Here is a 27837-nt window from a genome sequence, read left to right as displayed (position 1 = left end):
TCAAATGCGATATGGGTCACTATCAAGTAAAGGGGGACTTTTCCCTAGGCTATATAGCACCTTCATCACTTTGTTTTGATGCTCGGGTACACTCAATACCATATGGGTCACCATAAAGCAAGGAAGGCTTATCCCTAGGCTTAAAGGTCTTCACATCACTTAGTGTTGACTTTCAAGTGCACTTGAATGTGGTACGGAACATACCAAGTGAAGGAGGCTTCTCCCTCGGCTTAGATACTCCCACTTTGCTTGGTGTTGACCCTTATGTACACTTGAACTTAGTATGGGTAGCTACCAATAGAAGGAGGCTTGTTCCTAGGCTTAAGAGCTCCCATATCACTTGGTTTTGACTCTTCTGTACATTGAATGATGTATGTGATACCACCAAGTGAGGGAGGCCGCTCATTGGATCAATGAGTAAAGTGCATCACTTGTTGGTGTTGACCTTCATGTGCACTTGAATGCACTATGATTCACCACCAAGAGATGGAGGCTTGTTTTAAATTAATTTGTTTGGCTTGGAAATCAATCATTTTTAGTTGTTATATTTTTTGTTTTAGTTGGTAGATTTTTTGTTGGGCACAAAAAAAGAGAGATTGAAGTGGTATTGGAGGATGATGTGGACAAGATCCAAAAGAAAAAGCTATATTTATTCCTCTACAATGCTTGTGCTCACTCCTCTACTTCTGAGTTATCATGCATGTCCAAGTCACCACTTCCTATTGAGAAAGTATTGGGATCCTTTGAAAACATGTTGGTTCAACAAATGGAGGAATATGTTTACCTGAAGGACTTCACTAGCAAACAAAGTTGCCAAGAGAAAGCCAAGGTACTAAATAAATTACCTATGAGTGTACATAGGGGCACAAAGGACTGCCCCGTAAACTCAAAGAGGTTTCATCTACTACATTCTTCCTTTGTGTTCCTTTGCTCTTTTCATCTCCTATTGGGTGGAAATGACTTGCAAGGACTTCACAACAAGTAGCATTGCAGTCTAGTGATAAGAGACAATCTAGTAATTGAGAGGTTGAAGAGGTAGAGGAGATTGTAGCCTTTGATGCAGAGGAGGAGAGAGTGGAAGTTTCTTAGTAAATGCAAATTTTTTGCACACTTCTAATTACTGTCCATGTCAACCTACAGGATGTGCTACCACTTGATTCATATGGAGAGAAAGGAGGTATACCTTTGCCTACATTTATGATGTCAAATGACCAAGACTATGTGTTGATGCCTGGCACTCCATGGGGATTACAGTCTCACTGCCTTAGCCCAGTTTAGTGAGGTTCACTCAAGGTGGACAATGGATGACATAGATGTACATACTATAGTCAAATATGTGAATTTGACATTGGGTGAGGAGATTCTTGAAAGGCTTGAAGTTGAGGCCAAGGCCTATGAGCAATAGTAGTGGCCTATTGAAGAGGAAAGATGGGCAATAATGCAAAGGCTCCACATAGCAAACACAATACCTTTGTGGATGTTGTGTTTGCTTGAAAGAAATGAAATACAACGGGTATTTATTTTGTCTGCTCTTCTTATTCATGGTCTACAATGGTTCTTGGATTATTTTCTAAGAATCCATATTTGCAAGTGGGTGCTACTTGATAATTATGAATTTCTTATGAAAAATTGGGGATCAAGGATATCGAGTGGTAGTAGCTCCAAGACAATAGGAAACAAAAAAGATGCAGCTCTCTCGCAATATATTGGTAAATCGGTTCATACAAAGGTATATATGTACAAAAACACTTTCAAGCAATTTATTACAGAGAAGGATTGTGTATTGATATGGATATATGACTTTGTTATTATAGGTTATAATTTTTCATAGCGAATATTCTGTGAACAATGCAAGGCTCCCCATTTTTGTGCTCAAGGTACTGACCAAGTTTTGTGGAGGATATGCCCCTTTGATAAACGCAAAGAAAATAGTTATGATTGAGAAGTGATATGCATTGTGGATATTTGGCACTGAATATGGATGCCAATCTTGAAGGTGGCATTACTACATACCATATGCCACTCATGCCATTTCAGTGGGGTCCAAGAACTAGGCAAATTACATCCTTATAAAAAATAAGAATTCTTGTGGTGGACGAAGTGCAAGGTACCTCTATAACATGCCTCTCTAGGAATGCTAGCTATAGAGTCACTTCCTCCAAGGGGGCCAACACTACTTATACAATTGCCAACCTTGGGAGATGAGTTTGATGAGAACGAGACAATGCCAATAAAGAAGATGAAACATCCCCTTTGAGCCCATGTAGGATGAATGAATGTCTGCTTATCTACTCCTTCAGTCCCACCTCTGGCCTTGTCTCTCCTTAAAGGCCAGACATTTGTAAAATTTTGTCATTTTCACATGAGTTATTATATGCTTATTGTCTCTTTTGTTTCAATCATTTTAATCCAAGAGTAATGTTTGAGTCTTGGCATGTTCTTTTTGCTTCTTCTAATCTGTGCCAAACTAACCTGTAAAATTAGTGAAAATTTTCTTGGAGAATGTTTACCTTTTTTTTACCACCACCGTGTCTTATATGCCTAAAGTGTATGGTCCTTGCTTACTAATGGGCTGTTAGGACCAAAAATGCGCCCACACTAGATCTAAGGCTCTAGTTGGTGGGCTTCTACACACATTGAACAACCCCCATGGCCTCATGGTCCAAGAGCGTCTCGATGTTAAAAAATAATTTACCTAAGGCATTTGTTTGTGAACATGATTTTCAAACTATATGTCAACATACTACCCATCTTGATTCCAAGCAGATGGAGTATCCCATACATATAGTTGACTAACACCTCATTATGCACAAAAAAAGAGCATCCTCTAGCTAATTGTTGTGGCTCCTATAGCTCTCCTACACCCCAAGGATTAGCCCCAAGATGCACGATCTTAATACATAAAGAACAACAAAACATACTCCCCTCTTTCCTTACTAATATCCCTTATGACCTAAGTATCTTGACAATGGCTTAGATGTATCTTATACACTCGATTAATAGAATACAATTGCAGTGCGATGGTATGTGCAAGAGTAGGCTTGTATGTAAAATGTGAATGAATGTGCATAAACATATTTAATGAGACAACCAAAGTGTGAATGTGTAACAATCATTCCTTTATACCTTTTATGATTTTTCTACTTATTGTGGCATTGTTAAACACACCCCAAAGGCAATGAGTCCTCCCAACTAATGCTATCTTTGGGAGAATTAATAACACATGTCCATCTTATTCATGAAGTGTAGCAAAAAATCATTCTATTCAATAATTGTTCTCTCAGTTTTTACACTTGGATTCCTTTATACACCGTGAGAAACAGAAGCGTAACCACTCCTATACTATACCAAAATGCCTTATTTAGATAAAAATTACTTATTTTCATGATTTATGAATTTATATATGAAATATAATTATATCTTATAATTCTCTAATTCATTCTCAATATCTCACTATTTATTGATATTTTTCTCTATTTTATGTATTTTTTATTTTTATTAATTCATTTAATAGAAAGTTAAAAAAATAACAAACAAAAAACGTGAAGTATTAAAATTAAGTATTTATATACCCTTTTTAGACTCTAAAATAGTTGTTTAATTTCATTTCATTTACTATAAAAGTTACTAAATTTACCCGAAAACCATGTATATATGGTGTCGGAGCATTTGGGGTCAAAAGTCTACCACGCGGATAAGAAACAATAGGGTGAAGAGAGATTCAAGGAGGAGAGGAGTAAACAAAAGAGGAGTTGGAAGAAATAGGAGATGTAGAAGAATACTCATAGAAAGAAATAGAAGATGTAGAAGAATACTCACAGAGGTGAAACCTGTGAATTTATTTCTGCATTATGAGAAGATAAATCTCTTGTAGACAAAAATGTGCATAAAATGATGCCTTCCTCTATGATTCTTAGATCGCAAATTTGATGCTTCCTTCAACTTCGAAAGGGGGGTAAAATACTAACACACTTGACCAGAATTCTGCCAGATCACTCCTTCTTCATCTCCCACTTTGGAGTGCTATTCACTACTTGAAAACTACGATCGTGTGTCGCACAATTTCACCAATCCTTCTTTTTACATAGAATCATCTCAAAATGATTGAAAGCTAGATGCTTTCTTTTACATGTCATCCTACTCTAGAATTTGTCTATAATTTTTGGATTTTTACAAGAGATACTATCTAAAATATCAAAAATTGACTAAACTAGTCAAAAAATCTAGTAGATTTGGACCATCCACACTACGGACACTAATGTCATTCAATCTCTAGACCAATATGAAAGCCACAGTCTAGAGTTTTTCACATTGTAACCCCGTAGCGGCATGATAATGGTGATATGAATGAGGTGCTAGTGTGGATTCCAAGGCCATTGATGCTTGAGATAGCCATTAATATACATAGTGGTACATCACATTGCTCCAGAAACATGGCACAAACTGTATCTTTTACATAACTCTCACCTCTCATTCTCTTTCACCCATCCCCCTTCTCTCATAAGAAAAACCATTATACAAGAGGAAAGGAAGGAGAGAGAAAGACTATCTTGAGAGAGAAAAATAAAGATTGAAAAACCAACATTCTTTATTCTTCATATCAGACCATGAATTTTACATTATCGCGTACAAGATAGCGGGAGGACTTCATTTCATCCATCATATGCAAGAAATGAAAAGGATCTCACGTGCAATAATCATAAAATGCCCAACATGATGGGATTTTTTATTTTTTGCTCACTTCTTCTCCTTCTTTCTCTCCTATAAAAAAAACACCCCTTTTGAGACCTACTATAAGTGTCCCTTCAAATTGGGTATGCCTACATGGTTTTGGAGCCATTTTTGGCCTCCTTGGCTACCCAATCTGCATTCCCACATAAATTTTGCTCTCACAACGTTAAATTCCACACCAAGTACATGCAATTAATGCCCAAACGATGGCTAGTTTCTTCTTCATTATTTGTAGACTCAACTTGGTACTTCACTGTGTCTCGAACTTGAAAATGCTTTGTCTCTTGCAACTTGATGATTGCTTTGAGCCTATAATCTTTATTTTCACCCACAAACCCCTTGTAGATCCATCTAAAATTGTCCAAATCCTTAAAAAGTATGCCTTTAAATCTGTGTCTCATTGGAGACCACTGGATAGGGCGACCCAGACCATCGAACCCATGAGCTTATCTACAAACACAAAATCAAGGCATGAATTCCACAAGGGATAGGCCAAGCATAATCTAAAAAAGAGATCAAGAGCTAGTGAGGGTTGAAATGATGAACGGGTTGCCTCTTACCCATCCAACCTCCAATCCTCACTAAGAGAACTAAAGAGGGGCACCACCTAGCCAAAGGAAGGATGGGCTAGGACATCCCTTTTCTCAAAGAGAATCAAGAGAACCAAGACACAAATTTACAAGAGAGAATATATGTGCTAGACACCATATTGGAATATAAGAGAGAGAGATGAGAGGAGAGGGAGACAAGAGGAGAAGAGGTAGAAGAAGCTTGCCATTATGCTACATGGAATGAGAAGATGAGAAGAGAGGGAGATAATAGGAGAAGAGGTAGAGGAAGCTTGCCATTATGCTACATAATAAAAGAACTCACTCATAGCTTACCTCAAAGAGATGAGGATATTCTAGAGTGCTCTCATGGACTTGTCATTGTCCTTCCTCTCCCTTTCTTCATTCTCCATGGGCTCTTTATATAGCCTCCATGAGGGATTAGATTAAGCTAATCTTCTTGATTAACATAATCCTAGATGATGTATGGCATCTTTAAAAATATGGAGCATAGTGAATGGGACAAGTCCCCACCTTGGTCATCATGCAAGAAGCCAAGGGTGGTGGTAGACAACATAGAGAAATGGAGCTAGATTACAAGAGGTGGGTGCCCAAAGCACATTATTATAATATATTTACAAGAAGGATAGAGTGGAAAGTTGGTATGGTGAAAGAGAGAAGAAAATTGCATGTAGCCAGGAGTCTGCGCCTTCGTAACTTCAAATCCGTGAGGAATTTGAAAAAAGTTTCTTCTGCAATGTTGTAGACCAGGTCGAAACCAATCGGGCTTCGTGAGAATTTTCTTGAAATTTGCTTTTTCTTGGGAGTTATTGAGATTATAAAAAACGGCTTCTAAAAGTTGCTTTGACTTTAGTCCCCCATATGTATATAAATACATATAAGCATGTGACAAAAGGGGTCCATGCTTGTAAGATTTTGTGCAAGATCCAAATGACACCATGATGTGGATATTGACTTTTGTACTATGGTGAGGTGTCCTCTAATGATGGTGATAGATTCCAAATCTTAGTGATGCAGACGGAGCCCATGTGTAGTTGGAGGCTAGTCTTTTGAAAAATCTATGCATTCACTCAACTCCTAGGTGTAATCCATTTTCATCTTTACTAAGATAACCATCCCTTTTACCCTTTACATTAACATGCCTTCTAAGAACTTGTTCCCCCCATTTGCTAGAGTTATCATAATCGAGAAGCAATGTAGCATACCTAGTGCTTGAAGAGTAAACCCAAAGTGATATGGTAAGCTCTTGATAGGGGCTTTGGCCAAATTTTGTGGTAATAATCCGGGTTGTAAAAAACCCGGATCACTAGCTACAAATCAGCTGTTCCAACATAGACCGGCTAAAAGAATGATCAAATAAGACATCCAAAGTGGTGGTCTAACTTGCCTACCTTTTTTAAGGTAATTGGACCAAGAACTCCTACTAGGTAAGTACTCATATAAGATGTCTCTATTATGTTTTTTTACTTTTGTCTCAATATCTATTCTTCATTAATTTAAACGTGGAGGTGTAAAAAGGAGGGACCTAAACATATTGTGACCCAGGAGAACATGGCATCAGTTTAAGGTCCCCAGTCTCGGTACCCAAGAATCTACCAAGCTCTTGCAAGGTGACGCAATGTTCCTTTTTATTCACACTCACTTTTATTTTGACTCCAGCCATCCTCATTTCCTTTTCAGCAAAGTGCCATCTCCAAACAGATAAGGCATCAGCCCTGCCCTCGGGTGTGGACTCATCCCTAAGAATCTATTAGGCCTTTGCAAGGTGATAAATATCAACTCTTTGATATTTCTCTTTCTTTTAATTTTATTATTTAAGGGGTTAGAATTCCTTTTTACACACCTTTATATTATATATATTTAATACATTGTTATTTTTTTTCTCTTTTATTTGGTAGGCTCCTCTAACTACCTCACAAGTAAGAAGGATTCATATTACCATCTCTCTAGTGTGCTAGAAGGACATGATCAATAGGACTACCCTCTAAAACAACTCTTTACATGCCCATCAATATCTTCACAGGAGGCGGACAACTACTCAAACCTCCTCAAATATACCTCACCTAATCCTAGGACTTCATGCCTTGATTTTTGGTCTCCAATAAGAGAAAAAAATACCCAAATTGCACATAATACATTCTGCTTAAGGGAAATGAACTTGGAAAGGAAAGGTATCACCTAGATTGGCTACAAAAAGTTTCCATGCAGCAATTGGCTCCCCCAGGTGCTCCTTCAAAACTACCTAATGCAGCACTAAAAGAAAGAACTACTAAATATACATGCACCAAACAGTCACATGGCTCTCTTGGCCTAAAGAGAATAGGTTAGTTTGATATATCAAATACACGGCCTTCTTGGCATACACATCACATCTTATCAAACTAACCAACATAAATAAAAAATGATATAAGATATGAGGGCTAGCCTCATGCTATAAATACAACTTAGCTTACCATAATCTAATCATCGAAGTTCAATCTTGGGCTTCTATATATCCACAAGTCCAATCCTTTGCACCACTGATATAACATCAATATGGGCTATTTCTTCTTGGATGCTATTAGCTAAATGAATGATCTCATTAGGCTCATGTGTCCAACCTTGATTGTCATTCAAACATATGATCATCCCAGGTTCCCAAAGACCCCTCCTATAGAAAGAATCATAGATTTATGCTCATTTAGACCTTCCCTATTTGAATTATTGCATTTCTCATTGTTACAATCCAAACTAGGTAGAGTTTCAATCCTAGGCCCATCGCATAGATGCATTCCCAAGTGGCACATACTATTAAATTTATCATTATGGCCTCTAGTCTCATCCACACCACTTAGGAATTAGCCATGGTATGTCCACCTAGAATTCTTGGCCTTTCATCTAACACACTAGTCATACTTTTAGAGATTTTGGGCCTCCAAACCCATCACACATTACTCTTTATATTCTTGCATTGCCACAATTTGCCACATTGGTCTAATGGACTCAATGTGGACTTGTTGCTATGACTAAATTGCCTCACATACTTATGACTTCCATCCAACACAGGTGGACCTACGACATTCTACATATTCTTGACAAAAGATGCCTTTACTTGCCTCTATCCACATTGCAACTTCTCACTCGTAGGCATCATGCTCTTACTAAGAGGAATAACATCTACCCAAAATCATGATTCACTGATAGATAGAAAAGGTCTCTCAAGAGCCTTTCGAGGAGCAAAATGAGAACCACATATAGGATGCTCATCCACATTTGTAGTCCTAATGATTCTATCAAATTTTTCTTCAGATTCACCTCTCATGGAAGTGTTACAAGCCCTACTTGGACTTGCTTGGCTCGAAACCTTTCCACCAAGAGGCATACTATCACTCCACATAGAATTCATATTGCATGCTTGGAGATTTTGACTACCAAAATGCCCCACATAGGTTGGCTTGGTGTATTAGCAAGTGAATTATCTCCTTGCAAAAAGTTTGAATAATTGGATGCACTTGTAATGGGTGGGAAAAACTTCAAAATTTTTCCCAACATTTGTGAATATACTACGCATAGTCAACTACTTGCATCTTAGCCTCACTTAATGACTTAGGATCTCGCATCCTCACTTGGATTTGTGCATTAGTAACTAAGCCACTCATAAAGAGCTCACATAGCACATCATTTGGCAACACATTGGCTATTCTTGGCCAAAGCCTAAGAATGTCATCAAAGGCTGTAGCATATTCTTTGACGTAAATTTATGGCTATTGCTGGATCTATGCAAGTTGTCCCAAGACTAAAGTCATGGGAATATTCTTCTCATACTCATCTAGGAATTTATTACATAATTACTCAAAGGTTCTAATTGCCTCTTTTGGGAGACTCCAATACCATTTCTTGGCCTCTCCCTCTAAAGTACTTGAAAACACAAGCATCATATGTATATCATCAAAACCACTTGCAAGGCAAGTTAGATCGTATTCCTTCAAATGCAACATCGGATCCTCATCTAGCAGTCCCCATAAAAACAATGGGAGATCCCTACAATGAGAATGGCATTTATTACTCTTCTTTAGGATCAATGCTAGATCATCTAGATCTTCATATTCATCTTGGCCTAATCCCAACATCTCAGGGTCTCTAATGTCTTTTGTTCACACCTTTAGTGGTATAGGAAGTTTAATATTTCCATTGATATCCCTTTTTGCCAACTCACGGAGTGGTCTAGGGAGTCCTATAATTTTCAACATATCATTCTAATCCTTTCTTAGAGGATCTTCTATTCCTTGGCCATCCAAAGGCCATCCAAAGGCAATTCCATAATATATTTACACAGGAGCTTTTTGTCCTTACCTAAAGTAAATATGCCAACATTACTTAGAGCTTGGGGGTCATGCCTTTGGAGCAACGATTTTCCCTTAACAACTAAGGCTTCCAACATCCTTGTGAGGCCTAATATTTCAGCATGGTGACCCACCACATGGGACATTTTAGCAAAAATTGAATTTTAACATGATCATTAGTTGATGCCATTATTGCCATGGGTTCCAACATACTTGTTGTGTATCCTCTAGGTTGTTGGATGGTTTTGCACAATGTTTCTTGAATTGAGACCACACTGATGTGAATATTTGCCCCATGCTATCATATTAGAGGACAGAATAACCACTAAATGATTACTTTCCACATCTAAACATGATTTATCCCTCATAGAGGATTCATACTTCACATAATCAATTAGGTCCATTAATAGGTTTTGTATAGGAGGGCAAGCCAAGTGTTTTAGTCCCTATACAAGATCCCCATTTTGCAAATATTTTAGCACACCCCTAATGGTCAAGGATATACAATTTTAGATCCCTTTTCAACCAAGGTTTGGAAACCTTCACTTCCTTTACATATAGTAATGCCACCAGGCATATTCCACGGTGGATTCCTGAGGTTTTTCGATGGATTTCATAAAACTATTTATTTTTCGAGACTCACACTACAAGGGTACACACATATAGCGACGCTAGGTAGCGACGTTTTTTTTTTCTGGTGTCGCTATTTACGTCGCTAATCTTCGAAATATTTTAAGTAAAAAAATGCATCGGTATTAGCGTCGCTATTTTACCGACGCTAATAGCGACAACTTACTCTGGTAACATTTCGCGAAAACCCGAATGTTTCTTTCAAACGTGCACGCGAACTGTAGAAGCAAGGTGAAGGCGAAGAGAAAGAGAAAGGGAGGTGAGCAAGGAAGCAAGCCGCGAGCCGCACGCGAGGAGAGGAGCATCACCCACACGAAGAGGTTGTGGAAGAAGAAGAGAGCACAACGGTATGCCCTGTTTTGGTTTCTTTATAATCTTTGTTTTGCTTTGCAATGTAGGTTAGAAAGTGTTGGTTTCTCTTCGATCTTTGTGTTGCTTTGTGTTGCTTTGCAATGTAGGTTAGGAAGTGTTGAAAGAGAGAGAAATGGAAGCGAGTGTTTTCAAATTTTTTCTTGTGTTGGTTTTTATTCTTTGCAATGTAGGTTAGAAAGTGTTGGTTTTTCTTCAATCTTTGTGTTGCTTTAATTTGCAATTTAGGTTAGGAAGTGTTGAAAGAGAGAAATGGAAGAGAGTGTTTTTATTATTTTTCTTGTGTTGGTTCTCTTCAATCTTTGCAATGTATATAGGGTAGGAAGTGTTAAAAGAAAGAGAAATGGAAAGAGCCAACCTCATATATATATAAGTTTAGAGACGAAATCAAAGAGATAGGTACGAAAATTTAAAAAAAAAGACCTGAAATATGTATAGTGGAGTGGTTCCAATATACAATATAGAATCGTTATTAAATTATCATTCCATTACATCGCAGTCAAGATGTCTAGCACTCACGACCAACATGGTGGGGATCATGAGGCTTGGCTCAATCAACGTGTCCCCTATCCATGCACGCGCGCAATGCAAATTGGCCATTCGTCGGAAACGTCATTTGTCCATAGAGCATGTGCAACGGTATGGAGAGTTTCGAGTTGAGATAATTGACCAAGCAGTCTTGAATTACGAGATTGCAGTAAGTTCTCTCTCATTACTATATGACATGTAATTGATTTAAGTATAACAGTTTGGGGTTATCTTAGAAGTTAGCTTCTTAACATCCTTTACAAGGTTAGGGCCACGTCGATACATTGCAGTCCGCAGATCTCTTGCGTCCAGTAAGACAGGTTCATCCACGCTCTATACAAATGCCGTCCGAGATAACTAACTGTCTCATAGAAGGTGATAACTCTCAACCCCCTTCTATGGGTGAGAATGCTGGAGGCATGGACGATCCTCCTGCTTTTTTGGAGCCCGAGTTAGAGGACATGATCGAATCATTGCTTCTGACGAACTCAGAATCCCAAGACCCTTTAATTGCGGAGGCTGCCATTCCATTGTATGATGGGAGTCGGGTATCCCGTTTGAAGACATTTCTTGCATTGTTGAGCATACAAACAAAGTATGGATGAAGCGATGCAAGTGTGACAGAGCTATTCAGGTATATTATGATGTGTATGATTCTTTATTGAAAGCCATTAAAATGTGTTATGTAGTACTCTAATAACATGCTTCATTGCAATTTGTAGAACATTGAAATCTTACATTTTGCCTACCCAAACACGATGCCTGAGTCTCGTGATGATGCAAGACAAGTGCTGCGAAAGCTAGGCATGGATTATAATTGCATTCATGCTTGCCCCAATGATTTTGTTCTCTTCCGAGGAGAGTTTGAATTGTTGGCCACATGTCCCAAGTGCAGTGCAGACAGATATCAAAATGACTTGCAAGGACAGACTGTTTCGCAGAAGGTTTTGAGACATTTTCCGCTGATACCGCGTGTTTGTCACATTTTTCGGACCAAGAGTTTTGCAAAGTTGACTACATGGCATGCGGAAAATCGATCCACTGATGGTGTAAAGCGTACACCAGCTGACTCAGAAGCATGGCATCACATTGGCGAGACTTTCCTTGACTTTGCAAAGGAGGCGAGGAATCTACGATTCGGTCTTGCCATGGATGGGGTAAATCCTTTTGGTTTACGTTGCACCTCCTATAGTGTATGGCCCGTGGTCCTTGTTAACTACAATATACTGCCATGGCTTTCCACCAAGAAAGGACACCTTTTGCTCAGCTTGCTTGTGCCTGGACGATACAAAGTCAAGGATATGGATGTCTACCTCTCTCCAATGATTGATGAGCTAAAGGAGTTGTGGGAGGGAATTGTAGTGGAGGACATGAGCAAACATATTGGTAGGCGATCCCAACTATAAGGTCAATTCTTATGTGGACTATGCATGACTTTCCAGGTTATGGAGAATGCTTTGGTAAAGCGTGTTTTCTTATTTTGATAGTTTTCTTTGAGCGATGTGGGTGTTATGACATGCCTCATTGTACATGTGTGTTCTGCAGGGCTAGTCCATGCATGTCCTCTGTGTGGACCAAGGTTGGATTCTCGTATGTCAAAATCTATGAAGAAGATGGTATTTGAGGGACATCAGGATTTTTTGCCAAAGGGTCATGTCATGAGAGAAGGATTTCTTGGTCGCCCCCCTGCGAGAATGAATGCACTGAGCTGGTTTGATCGCAGGATGGTGGACCAAGTCTTGCTTCCCAGTGGAATGCAACGCTTCTTAATTTTCTATGAGCTGACTTATTGGAAAAAACTGAAAACTAACCACCTTTTAGATCCCATGAACACTTTTAATAATGTGGGTAGCTTGCTATGGAACCACCTCACTGGGCAGCAAGACACACTAGGAGAGAGGATGGATTTGAAAGCAGTGGGAAAGATGGAACCATATTGGCATGTAAGTGGTGTCGACGGTCGAGTGCAATTGCCACGTGCTCCTTGGGTTTTGTCTAGCAATGAAGTGTGACGAGTAAAGGAAAACATCAAGTCCTTTCACACACCAACTGGCCTAATGCGTTCTCTCAAGACAGCATTCACAAAGGATGATCAACTGACAGGACTCAAATCCCATGATTGGCATAAGATGTGTCAGGTATGTACGGTATGAGGCTACGTATGGCATGATTCTGCATATTAGATTTCAGAATCTCCATTTGTTTATACACAATATTAATTACATGGTTTTCACCGTTCATATTGCGGATCGCAATCGCGGGGTCTCTAACATTGGAGGTAGGGACAACCATTTACAAATTGTCTGAATTGGTTCAGTTTGTCTCCCAAAAGGAGATTCACACATCATTGATTGAATCTGCGAAATGCATGGCAGTAGAGACTGCTTGTCTTTTGGAGAAGTATCTTCCCACTAGCATGCTCACGATACAAACCCATCTTCTAGTGCATATTGTAGATGAATTGCAGGTTGCAGGTCCAGTCCATAGTTGATGGATGTTTTTCCTTGAACGGTTCATGAAGACCTTAAAGGGATTTGTGTGACAATAGGCTCGTCCTGAGGGTAGCATGGCTGAAGGTTGGTTAGTGTCGGAGGCCTTGGTGTATATTTCTAAGTGGTTGTCCATTGTGGACCGGGACAAAGGCTTGATATGGTCACTAAAGGAGGATGATCGTCTGAATGGAGATGTCCTAGTGGAAAATGGAATAGAGAAGAAGATGGATGCATCCATGGAGTCCAAGGTAAACCAATTTCGTATGCTGCATAACGCTACGATGGAGAAGTGGCTGCAACGGTATGAGGATGCTTGAGCTGAGTGAGAGTCTGCAAGATCTGACTTTCGACGGAGTACGCGGCAACGGCCCATTCGATATCCAAAGGGCTTAGAGGAGATGCCTCTACCCATGTCCACCAGATGGCTACATGAGGCCCTAACCAAAGCATCTCAAGATGGAGAAACAGTTACTGAAGAAGAGTGGGACTTCTCATGTGGATACAATCCCAAGGTATGGATGCAATCCCAAGGTATGCAATCCCAAGAAATTACAATCTATACTGCAAATCACAACTAATATACTTGTTCTTCTCCCAGTATAAGGTCCATAGTGCAACATGGTCACGTGGACGACATTTCCGAGTAGAGCACATTGACAAGTCACGCTCGACAATGGACTGTGGAGTGATAGCAATGTTTGAGCAGGAAAGCCGACGACGTGCCACAAATCCAAACCGTGTAGTTGCAGAGACGGAGTATTTCGGATGTTTACAGAGTATCCTTGCAGTGGACTATCGAAGTTTCTCCGTGACCATATTTGATATGCAATGGTTCAAGGTTACTCTCAAAGGAGCAGGTGCAACTGTTCGGCGAGGGCCAAGTGGCTTTGTTGAGATTGACTCAATGAAGAAGTGGACCAATTTGAGTGATACATTTGTTTTGCCAAATCACTGTGAGCAGGTAAGAGCCCCTAATACTTGACGCACTTTAGCAATCTCAAAGTGGACTTTTATACTAATCGTAATATGGATCAGGTCGTCTTTTTCCCTAATCCGCAACAACCTCAATGGTAATATGTCATTCCCATGACATCTAGGAGTATCCCCGTGTTTGCCAGAACCCTCGTACCGATCGTAGAAGAGACACCTTTAATAGCGGCAATGACAGAAGGCATACAAGAAACTAGGATGAACCACCTGGAGGACCAAGACATCTCACCTATGGAGATAGAGGATGGGTTTTTTGAAAATGAAGCAAAGTCCTCATTTTGTGGAGAATTTTGTATAGATATCCCGGTGTATACTGAGCTATGTCAAGATGAGATTGTGGAACCCTAAACAAAAGTGACTCGATCAAAACGTTCCTCCCACTACAGCAATGCCACTTTTTGCAAATCGGTTAGGACAATTTGTATGTTTTTGGAGTATGGTGTTTTGTATTATCTATTTTTTAAAATTATTTTAAAATGAAGTCTTGCAAATTAAGTCTTAGTTTTATTATGTCTTACAATTCATTATCTAATATTATTATTTTTCCTTGTATGTGCAGGTTTAGGATTTGGGCATGGACGGCAGGATGAGTCGCGATTTTACAGATGACGACATTGACGCGATGCTAGTGCGTTTCTCACTGGAGCAGCTAGCATGGGTCAGAGATAGAGCCGATGCACAACTGTCCCATTCCACCTCAGCATGATCGGTAGACTCTAGACGGTCCAATGCTTCGGTCTCCGATAGACGCAGTCGCAGGTCTCGCTTTGCTTCAGAGTCACGTAGTTGAGAAGGAGGCAGCTCCTATTGTGGGGATATAGATGCAGTCTCTCCCACTCGCATTGCCACCAGGGAGTCGACACTGTCTTTCACTGGCGGTGGTGGCGGGCAGACATCTACTTCTCCCACTCCTTCACGCACCCCACCGATCACTCCTAGGGCCGACAAGAAGTGCATGAAACCCACTTCTCCAGGTATGTATTTTCTCATCCTTTTTCGCAGTAGCACTTATCAATTCAAGTTGTGTTTGACACATTTGTATTAATGTCATGAAAGTACCCGTTTGTAAAATCTTGCAGGTCACTCGTATCTCATAGATAAGGCCACTCGCCATTTATACATGAATGATGAGGGAAAAGCTGTCGTCTCTAGGATGCATGAGTTGTGCCAACAAGTATTTCGGCACAACATTACACACAAGTGGAAGGAGATCCCAGATGCAAGCAAGGAGTACATAATCGATACATTGTATCGAGAGTTCCCTCAGCCCTCTAGCAATGATAGATTTTCGAGAGGGTAGATGATGATGCGTATGCATTACTATCAGTTGCATAGGCGGTCTGATGCACGCGAAGCAATCAAGGAAGGAAAATCGAAGTCGGAGTGGCTGTATTCAGAGGACTGAAGTAATCTCCAGGATGAGGCGACATCCACTCCAGACAAGTGGAAGCAGTAGAAGGACACAGCAAAGTGGCACTTGGACACAGGATTAGTGCATCACCTTGGTAGCGGCGGCCACGCAAAATTCCTGGCAGATTTCGTAAGTATTAATAGGGTAGAGTACTCTAATTTAATGACATCCATGTTGATGTATGTATTTCGAACATGAATCTCAAGTACGTTGTTTTTCAATGTTTGTGTGCCACAACAAGGTTTTACGAATCGCGACCCGACTGCACTAGAGGTGACGTACAGGGAGAAGCATGGATTGAGTACCTTGATCGAGAAGCTCTATGCTCGTGGAGGACCGGTAACTAGTAATAAATATCATTCCTAATTTGAGAAATCTGTCATTATATGTCAATTTGTATTTGGTACTCACAATTATATATGTATTTGCTGTTGCAGGCTCCCTTCGGTATGCCACTACAGTGAGAGGAGTTTTCTGATGCGGATGAGTCGTAGAGACTAGATTAAGCTACATAGGATTACTCCCCATCTTGTATTATGTAAGGCCTTATGGCCTCTATCCTCCATATGTAATAGCTAAGTGTATATGATTCGGACTTCTATGTTGTAGCATGACTCCATATACACATCTCCATGTTTTTCACACATACTGATGTACAAGTCTATACATATTTGCTTTGTCGTAGTAGCACTTCTCAATTTAATTTCTGTTGTTTTCTTTATCAATGCAGTGCACACTTGTGTTAATTAATGTCATGAAAGTATTTTTTTGCAAAGTCTTGTCATTATTTGGGATCGATTGTCTAACTTCTTTAACAGTAGGAATTGTCTCTTAGCCTTGTGTGGCTCTAATTGTGGCAGGGCTGCATTTGCAGCTCTGCCACAAATATTGTTTTTCTTGCAACCGTCGGTATTAGCGTCGCAAAATAACTCTGCAATCGTCGGTATTAGCATCAAAAATTCCTTTGTAACCATCACTATTTTTGTCGCTATTTTCGTCGATATTAGTGTCGCTAAATAGCGACTGTAATACCGACGAAATTAGCGATGAAAATAGTGAGGAAAATAGCGACGGGTTTGTAGCGATGCTAATAGCAACGATGGGGATATTTTTCATATATAAAGAAAACGTCATTATAAATGTTGTTATAGCATGTATATGTTGTAGTGTCATACACAAGGTGGATTTCTTGTGCAAGAAGTTGATGGGGATGCCTATCCTTTTCGGGCATTAGATTAATTTATTGTGCACGTGGGTGATTCCATAACGGATGATTCCACAAAATACATATCGAATTAATTGACGTTTACGAGTTTAGAGTATGCACTCAAATTAAATTAAGGTTAAGACATAGTTCCAATCTATTTGAAGACTGCTAGGTACTCTCTTTTGTTGGGTTTTATCTTATTATTTTCTAACAATTGTGAATGGTTCAGTTGATGTGTAGAGTACGATGGCATTGGGTAGCACCAAGAGATGACGTAAATCCAAATGCCTAGAAGAATTACCATTTTTTATGGGCATACATCTTATCACTAAAGGCGTGGTGCCAATATTTATTTAAGCATGCTTATTTATTAAAGCAATTAACAAAAAATTTATTATCTTGTATGCACATAGGTGCCCGGTTTAATATTTGATTATTAGATATTTGTATTTGGGCACAACATGACTTTTGGACGCCCAAAAGCCTTACTCTATATTTGGGCAAAAGCAAACATAAAAGCCAAAAGCATGCTATTTGTAAAGTGGGCTATTTTTTATCTGAAAGATAAATAAATCTATAAATACATGCATTGTAAAGCGCTCACACAAGGCATAGGGGGGAGATTGCACCCAATTTGTCTTTTTGTCTCATGTCGTGCAAATTCTCTTTTACTTTTATGAAGGTTTTGTAGAGGTATTTGTTCTTGGGGACCTTCCAACATTCATTACATGTGCATACATCATCTCATCTATGCATCAATGGTACCAAAGCAAAGCTGAGATCAAGAGCTTCCAATCACTTACCATCTTGTGAAAAGGCAAAGGTCCTGGAACGAACGGGCTCTATAGGCTGTGAACTAACAATACAAGCATGTTCGTGGCGGTGAAGAACCCCCTGTAGGTGTACCCTCTAATCGGAAATGTCCTCTCCTAGGAGGTGGAGGACTACTCAAGAAGTCTCCTCTTCAAGTATTTTGTTTCTCAGAGATAAAGCAATTTATTTATTGCAATTGTTTAGCTTAAAGAAAGCTTAAGCTCTAATCTCTCAATCAAGTAATGCGGCATGTACTTGGTGAGATCGTCACCGTCAACAAGATGTCGCCATCCTGCACACTGCCAATAATTTACTAAAGCTTCTTTTTACAAAGCTTTAAGCTATTTCCAAACCAGTTTCAAATTTTAATCTCTTCCATAATGGTTGTTCACACTATGGTACTCCTAAACCAGTTTCGAAGTTTGACCAAGCCCTTGTTACCACCTGCAACTTGGGAGAACTGATTCACAACAAGAAGGCTGTCACATGCAGTCTATGCAGAAGACTTTTTCTCTTGCAAGAAGACCGTTAGTAATTGCCATACCCAAGAAAAACAAGATCGTAAAAGCAAAGACATCCTAATAATCAAAGCAAGCTTGTGGTGGTGATCTTCTTCACATGTGACTAGAGGACGAGTGATGAATCTTCAACAAATCCCGGATACCAAATCATAATATGGATGATTCTATGGGCGAAGGTGATTTGCCAAAGTCAACTATGGAGCAAAAATTGGATTTAATCATGATGCAGCCTCGAGAACAACAAAGAGCACGTCAAAATTTGCAAGCACAACTGGTTATACTTCAACAATCCACTGTCAATCAAGATGGAGCGCAACTTGAAGATGTTATTCGACGTACTATTGATGCGACACTCCATGCACTGGCTCTTAGGAAAGAGTCCAAGATAAGTAAAAGAAATTTCAAATTCTATACTTTTAATGGTCAACGTGATGGCAAAATTTTTCTTGCTTTCATGAGTCAGTTTGACAACTATTTTCATAAAGAGCAATATGCTGAAAAAGATAAACTTAAATGCGTCACTAACCATCTAGCAGGAGAGAGCATCATTATGGTGGACTATTGTCCTCAAGAGTGTTGATTGTCTCTCTACTTGGGAAGCCTTTCAAAAGAAATTTTTTGCAGAATTTCCTTCCACCTCAATTCCATGAAAAAGCTATCAAACAGTGGGATCTCCTGTGACAAAGAGATTGTGAATCCATCTCGCAATACACTGAGCATTTTTGGAGTGCCTTACTTCAACTTTGAATGCTTGAAGATATTCCTAAGGTGACCCACAAGCGCAAGTATATGCCCGGTTTACTTGGTCACTTATATGTAGAAGTGAATATGTTCAAGCCAAAGACTTTGGAAGATGTGATTTCTTTAGCACATGATGCGGATGATAAATTTTGTGGATAAGAAAAGCAACCACAACAATTTTTTATTAATGGTAACTTTGATACAAAGCATGTCAATTCTAACTTTCAAAGATTCAATCAAAATCACTTTGTTCCTTCTTCTTTTCGTAAACCCTGGACTCAACCTTTTGCTTTACCATCAAATATAAATTCAAACTCTAAGCCTTCTCTTCAGCCAAATCCCTATATACCCAAACTTTCAGCCCAGAAATGTCTCCAAAGCAAAGCCTATCGTTTGCTACAAGTGTTATCAGCCTAGACACTTAGCAAAAGATTATCATTCCAAGAAACAAGCTATTCAAATCAATCACTTGGGAGTGACTAATGATGAGGACCATGAAGATGTGCCAGACTTCACTGAAGATGATGATGATATCGGTGATGCTTCAAATACTTTATCAGGTAAGCCAAATCCTCATACATTCTTAACAATGAAAGGTTTTGTGCATGGTCAAGAAAATATTGTTTTGCATTATGATGGAAGCACACATGATTTTATTTTCGCAAAGTTGGTAAAAGAATTGAATTTATCTACTGTTCCAACTCATAAAGACTGCATTATTAGGTAGTAGATACAATGGTACACAAGAAGTTAATGATTTAGAGATTAAAATCGGCGATTATATTGAGCGCAAAAATTTCTTGGTTGTGCCTTTGCAAGATAGTGATATTATTTTAGGAATGCCTCGACGTCACAAATATAATCTTAACGTAGATTATTCCACAAATTCCATGAAAAATTATTTTAACAGAAACCAAATCACATTACATGGATTGCACATCTTTGATAATTTTCCACTACTTAGTCACACACAGGCTAAACATGCATTGAGAAAGGTAGTAAATCATATTTACTATGGGTGAATGAAATTGAAGCTAAGAAAAATCAGATACATCCTATGCATGCACAATTTCTTTCACAATTTAAAGAATTTTTTTTGCTAATCTACCTGGTTTACCACCTATACATCCTAAAGACCATAAAATAGATTTAATTCCATGTTCTCAACCATCATGTAAAGCACCTTGTAAGCATAATCAGATTGAACAAAAAGAAATCCAAACACAAGTTGAGGGATTGTTGAATCAAGGACTCATTAGGCCGAGTAGTTCTCCTTTTGGTGCACCTGTCCTATTAGTTAGGAAAAAAATAATACCTATAGGATGTGCATTGACCATCGCACCCTAAAAAAAATCACTATTAAGAATAGATATCCGATTCCTAGGGTAGACGACCTCATGGATAAACTACAAGGGGCCACTATTTTTTGCAAGATAGATCTCAAATCTGAATACACCTGACATTTTTAAGACTGCATTTAGAACTCAGTTTGGTCATTATGAATTTCTTATTATGCCTTTTGGTTTGACCAATGCACCAACCACATTCAATTGTATGATGAATCATATATTTTTGAAGTATCAGAATTGTGTGATTGTTTTCTTTGATGATATATTGGTTTTAAGTAAGGATGAGAATGAGCATTGTGAACATCTAGATATCTTTAGTTTTAAAATTGTTGAAAGAGAATCAAATGTATGATAACCCTAATAAGAGCGATTTTTTCCAAACCCAGATTGAATACTTAGGTCAGATTGTTTCTTCTAATGCTATTCACGTTAATCCTAAAAAGATAGAGGCAATTTTGAATTGGCCAATCCCTAAAAATGTACAGGTATAATTCCAGGAGGCATATTCTACAGTGGATTCTGCAAGGTTTTTCAGTGCATTTCGTAAAACTATTTATTTGTCGGGACTTGTACACAAGGTGGATTGACAACACCTAGAAACAATCCCTAATATGGAAAAAAAAATTAGCAAAATTGTACACAATTGGCACATTTTTACCAACCTTTTACATTAATTTAATGCAGATGCGATGTTCGTCATTGCTATTTTTGGAGGTCGTGTCTCTGCAGTCTGTTGGTCAATAGATGTAGATACAAGGAAACCCTTGTATGAGAGGAAGGTGGTGCTATAGATAAAATATAATAGATTTCCTTAGTGAATCCCAACCATGAACAATCTAAAATTTTCCCATAGGGAATTTTTATGATCTAGAGAAGATAAGATCTTGTCTTCTTTTGTTTGATTCCCAATACCAAATTTGATTTTGATTTAGTGAAAAGGGGCAGATCTAGGAGCTTTGTGGTGGTTCGACACATCACTTAAGTAACAGTTGCATGCCCCTCGTAACCCACAATGCAAACCACAACTCATTTGGGGTCACTTTCAATGTCAGTAGATTGCAATGTGCTAGCAATCTTTGAAGCTATACAGAGAAGTATGCAGTCACTTGAAGATGTGATGTACTTACACTTATTATGGTATTTTTCTATTCACTGATTTGACTTCAGTTCTTTGGGTCGTTAGATCTTGCATATATGTGTATAAGGTAGATAGATGGCCAAATGTCCTACCCTGTAATATACTATTCACATTTCTTAGATAGAGGACTTAAGTGCCAAGCAATTTAATATGCAAGAAAACTGATGGAAACCTCGGCTATGGATCTTAGTCTTTTGACATGTTTCCATCATCCATCCTTACACTCTTTTAGGTTGTGTCACTAGAAGGTTGGAGCTTTGTCATGCATGTTATGTGGAGATTGTTAAGTTCAAATATGTAGTGGCTTATGTTGTCACTCTTGTTGTGATTGTTGGATATTTCCTAGTAAATATTCTGGTTGTTGCAATTAGGTGAGTTTTCCTTCGAGTTCATTATAAGCATTAGGCTCTTTTGAAGAAGAATAGAAACACAAAGAAGTTTAGTTTCTATAACACAACTATCTTAGCAAGCATTCTGAAAGATGTGGTACTTGAAAAGGATAAGAAAGTGGCATGGAAAGAAAGATTTAAAATCAAATCTGAACAAATGAGGACGAACTATCAATCTAAGGTTACTACTATATTCTATGCAAAAAAATGCCTATGGGAAATGCTGCATCAATCAACAGAAGAACAATAATAATGGTTTTATTAAGGCTTAAAGAGGGAGTCTTTGCAAGTGGACGTGTGGCTTTATTATCAGGCTTGACTGATGAGCTTTCTTTGGTGAAGGGGGTATAAGAAGACGGCCCACACCAAAGACAATTATGTTTGAAGTTATTACCCCCTTCACCAAAGTAAGTACGATACTGTAATACCATCCACCTTCTACCTTTATGATGGGGAAAATTATCGTAATTACTTTTGACATTATGGTACCATTATAATGCATGATGCTATAGGTTACACTTATCGGTGCCATGATTATGATAGTGTATTATCACCTGAGTGTGGTGTCGCTCAGTCTAAGGTGGGTAGAGAGCAACATGAATTTTCTCGATATCAAGCTGTTGTTTACCGTTTTACTCCATCATATCCCGATGATCAAGTAAATGTTAGTTGTCCCTTTTGAGATTATATCTATTGGTATATGGATGCGACTGAGGACTACTCTTTAGGATGTTTATCGGTGGCACCTATGCCCTATTATGACGATGCACTTGTGGCTCCGTTGTGATGGAGGTTTTTAGTGATGCACCTAATAGTCGGTCTATAACATCTGATGTGTCTACGCTGGAGGCTATTCATGAGCATCCTATATTTGATGGTTTAGTTGATAAGCTTGACTTATAGAGTGTGGATGATTTTGGATTAGGGTTATTGTTTGCAATAGAAGATCTAAGGGAGTTTGAAGTTTTTAGTTTAGATATTTTGTTTTCTTAGAGTCTTTTGGGGTTATTACTTTATTCTACATATTTAAAAAAATATAAAAAATAAATAATCCTTTAAAAAAAACTTTTAGTTTGTTGATACCTTTACATTTTAGGTTTTAGCGCACTTTAGTTTAGTTAGTCTTCACATGGTTAGGTAGTTAGTTGCACACACTGTTGGGATACTCCTTCAATGCTACGAGCTCATTACAAGGAAGTTTGATTAGATGGTTGGTTTTTAAAGGAGTTTTACTCTTTATTGATCTTACATATTAATGGTTTAGTGGCTATTAGTTGAGTTTTGTGTAGGGTTGATGATTATTGCAATTTGCGAACCACTATGTGCTTATCTTTGCATTATCTTGGAGTTGCAATATCCATGTACTTAATAGGTTGTTTCGTATCTAATCTATCTATTTATATTCATATTTGAAATAAGAGAAAGTTAAAAATATAACTTGATTGCAATGATTTAGAGTTTTCCAAACCTAAATATCTATAGAAGAAACACAAAACTCAATTTTTAACACACATACACCGAACGATACATAAACAATTTAGTCTATATGAGAGTCCACCCACATAAGATGGGACTTAGCACCAGGGAGTGATTGATAGGGGGTGATGTGTGTGCATGACATAGTGAATCTCATTGTATGGAAGTTTGATTAGGAATCCAATAGAGTTTTTTCCTATCTTTTTGTCATTTTTTTAAAATGATGTGGGGGTAGCTAAATAACAAGGTTCTGTCCATGAAATTTTGACTAGGAGTAGCGTGGACGAGAGATACTAAGCTGATGAGTATCTTTGCTAATTATTTTCCCAGTCACTGTGACTAGTATTATGTGCTAGATTAGATTCCTCGAGTGAAGTTGTTGAGCTGAAATGCTTGATTATTCAATTAAGTGATGCATTCTTAGCCTTCTAATTGATCCTTCAAAAAAAAAAACCTACTAATCCAATCCAAATAACAACAGTTTGGAAGAGTCTAAATATTTATTCTTCGGAAGGCAAGAAAGAAATAAAGAAATAAAATTTTAAAAAAATCCATGAGATTGTAGGATTTAAAAAAAGAAAAACAAGATAACCATCACCTGAGAGGTCTTAGTAGTCTATAGTACATACAGCTCTCACTAGATGTTCTTTCTGTAAGAAAAAAGGACATCTTGTAAACAACTGTTGGAAGAAGTATCCTGAGAAAATGAAATGTAACAAATGCAAGAAGATAGGGCATATCACAAGTAAATGCCCCAACACTCCTGATGTACCCAACGAATTGGTGGCCAACTATGCCTCCAATCCATCTGAAGATTGACTATTTTGACTCTTTAAATCATCTACCTAAAATACTCTTGTAAGTCTAATTTATAAAGGCATCCCAAGAAGGGGGGGAGGGGGGGACATCTTACATGCCTTGTAATCCAATGCCACCCTGGCATTGAGGGGTGGTGTTAGAAGATAGGCATAGGAACCCACTATAAGCAAGGGAGTATGAGGGCAAATGGGTGTGAATAGCCCTAGGGGCAGGGGAAACCCTAAACCTAGCTTGGCAGAGGCTATATAAACAGCCTATGGGTCACTATCAAGGGTGAGATAGAGTGTACCCAAGTTGTACCTTGAGCAACTTATTAAACAAGAATTTGTTCTTGTACTTTGAGCCTCTTTCTCCCTCTTGTGCACATATTCCAATGCTGCAACTCTGTTTTCTAACAGATTGCAATGTGCTAGCAATCTTGAAAGCTCTCCAAAGAAGTATGGAGCCACTTGAAGATCTGATGTTACTTGCACTTGCTATGGTATTTTTCTATTCACTAATTGGACTTTAGTTCTTTGGGTCAAATCTTGCATATATGTGTATAAGACAAATAGATGGCCAAATGTCCTACCCTGTAATATACTATTCACATTTCTCAGATAGAGGACTTAAGTGGCATGCAATTTAATATGCAAGAAAACTAGTGGAAACCTCGGCTATGGATATCAATCTTTTGACATGTTTCCATCATCCATCCTAACACTCTTTCAAGTTGTGTCACTAGAAGTTTGGAGCTTTGTCATGTATGTTATGGTGGAGACTCTTAAGTTCAAATATGCAGTGGCTTATGTTATCACTCTTGTTGTGATTGGTCTAAATTGGCAGTCATGGATTCCTTGTGCAAGAAGTTGAGTGGGACACCTGTCCTTTTCGGACGTCATATTAATTTAATGTGTATGTGGGTGATTCCACAGCGGGTGATTTTGCAAAATACATATCAAATTAATGGATTTTTACGAGTTTAGAGTGCACACTCTAATTAAATTAAGGTTAGGACAGAGTTATAACCTATTTAATTATTTTGTAGTTGAAGACTGTTAGGTATTCACTTTTGTTGGGTTTTATCTTATTATTTTCTAACAATTGTAAATGCTTCAGCTGATGTGTAGAGCAGCGAGGATGGTGTTGGGTAGCACTGGGCGATGACGTGAATCCAAATGCCTAGAAAAAAATACCATTTTTGATGGGTGTGTACCTTATTACTAAAGGCGTGGTACCAATATTTATTCAAGCACACTTATTTATTAAAGTGCTTGACAAAACATTTATTATCCTGTATGTGCATAGGTGCTTGGTTTAATATTTCATTATTCGATATTTGTATTTGGGCACAACCCTCGACTTTTGGACACCCAAATGCCTTACTCTATATTTGGGCAAAAGCAAACACAAAAGCCAAAAGCATGCTATTTGTAAAGTGGGCTATTTTTTAGCTTAAAGATAAATAAATCTATAAATACATTCCTTGTGAAGCGCTCACACAAGGCATGGGGGGAGATTGCACCCAATTTTCCTTTTTGTCTCATGTCATGCAAATTCTCTTTTGATTTTATAAAGGTTTTGTAGAGTTCTTTGTTCTTGGGGACCTTCCGGCATTCACTACGCATGCATAAAACATTTGATCTTCACACCATATAGTGTGTGAATTTTTTTTTTCCCTAGGTATCCTTCATGAAGGTTTTGAATTTGTTAGGGGCTTTCTTGAAGCCTAGGAGATCATCAATGGACCGAGGTGTTTTATCACAATACAAAAAACACTATATCTAATGCCTCCCAAACTTTTGGCCTTCTTGTTCCTTGCTCTTGCATTATCCCCGCCGTCGATGCACGTAATACGCGCGAGAGTTCGTGAAAGCTGCTTATTCGCAAGGACACTATGCAAGATGGGAGCAAAGTATTATGAAGAGTACTCAACTCAAGGCAGTTACATGGGGTAAGAAGAATGGTTAAGATACACATTCAATTAAATATATATGTGGACAAAGTAAGAAAAGTGGAGATGAAACACATGATATTGTCTCTACAGGTTGACTCCTGTGTAAGGTGTTTTCTCTTGAATTTCCAACACATGGAGCTCTTGGGTAGCACTCATCTAACTCTTGCGTGGAATACTATCATATCTTCTATGTTTGGTGCGCAGATCGGTCGCTGTATGCTCACGTAGTGAATCTCGGAAGGTCCCCAAGAACAATGAACTCTACTTTTTGCACAAGTTACAAGGTAAGAAGCATGAACGATAAGAGCAAGAGACCAATTGGGTTCAATCTCCCCCCATGCCTCGTGTGAGCGCTTCACAAAGCATGTATTTTATGTATATTCCATCTTCATGCTCAATAATAGCGCAATTTACAAAAATATATCAAGCTTTTAGCTTTTGAGTTTGCTTTTACAAAAATAGGAATAAAGCTAATGGACGGTGCCCAAAGAGTCTGGCACGCCCAACACAATGTCCAAATAAAAATAACATATCCGTGCGCATGAGCGTATACAAAATAATAATAAATAATCGATGTCTCAATAGACATGACAAAATATAGGAGTGGCGCCTATCAAAATATAATCCATAGGTTGAATACTCGCTAAACTCCAATGCTTTCCTTCGCCACTGTTGCTATCTCTACACATCAACTGAAGCATTCACAATCGTTAGTAAAATAATACAATTAAACCGACAAAAGTGAATACCTAGCAGTCTTCAGCTACATAAATAAATCAACTGGTTAGAAATAAATCCTAACCTTAATTTATTACGAGTGCGCACTCTAAACTCATAAACGTTTATTAATTTAATATGCATTTTGCGGAATCACCCATGTATACACTAAATTAATGAAATGCCCAAAAAGGACAGGCGTCCCCATCAACTTCTCGCACAAAGAATCCACTTTGTGTATGAGCCCCGGTCATAAAAGTTTACGGAATCCACCGTAAAACCTCACGGAATCCACCGTGAAATATGCCTCCTGGCATCATACCCCCGGGGTGGGATAGCAATTGACCTCAATTGCTATTAGCTCAATGTGGAGCTAACAGAGTGGGGAAAGCATTTAAGTCTCTAGCGTGCATGCATTGTGCTTCCTCTACAGGATGGTTCTTAAATTTAACTAGATATCTAGAATACCTTCGGCCATTTCTAGTGGTCATAAAATCAGTGTCTATAATAGCTTCTGGTTCAAGTATTTCAGTCTCTTCCTCTAATAAAGGTGGGTTTTCATAAACAGGGTATACAGGTAATTGGCCTCTAAATGGTCTCAATAAACTAATGTGAAATGTGTTGTGAATTTTCCAATGAGATGGTAATTCTAACTTGAATGCATTATCATTAATTTTATGAATGATCCT

At 38.4% G+C, this 27837-nt stretch overlaps 1 pseudogene; it reads left to right on the top strand.

The window, feature by feature from the left end:
• Positions 1-11598: 11598 nt before the first annotated feature.
• On the top strand, positions 11599-22882 carry LOC148032513 (uncharacterized; annotated as a pseudogene).
• The last annotated feature ends 4955 nt before the right edge of the window (positions 22883-27837 follow it).

Source organism: Lygodium microphyllum, chromosome 8 (genome assembly GCF_053477565.2).
Source record: "Lygodium microphyllum isolate KBCC chromosome 8, Lygodium_microphyllum_v1.1.10, whole genome shotgun sequence".
In the NCBI taxonomy this organism is placed as follows: Eukaryota; Viridiplantae; Streptophyta; class Polypodiopsida; order Schizaeales; family Lygodiaceae; genus Lygodium; species Lygodium microphyllum.
The sequence above is the reverse complement of the archived record's forward strand: the minus strand, read 5'-3'. Positions and strand labels throughout refer to the sequence as shown.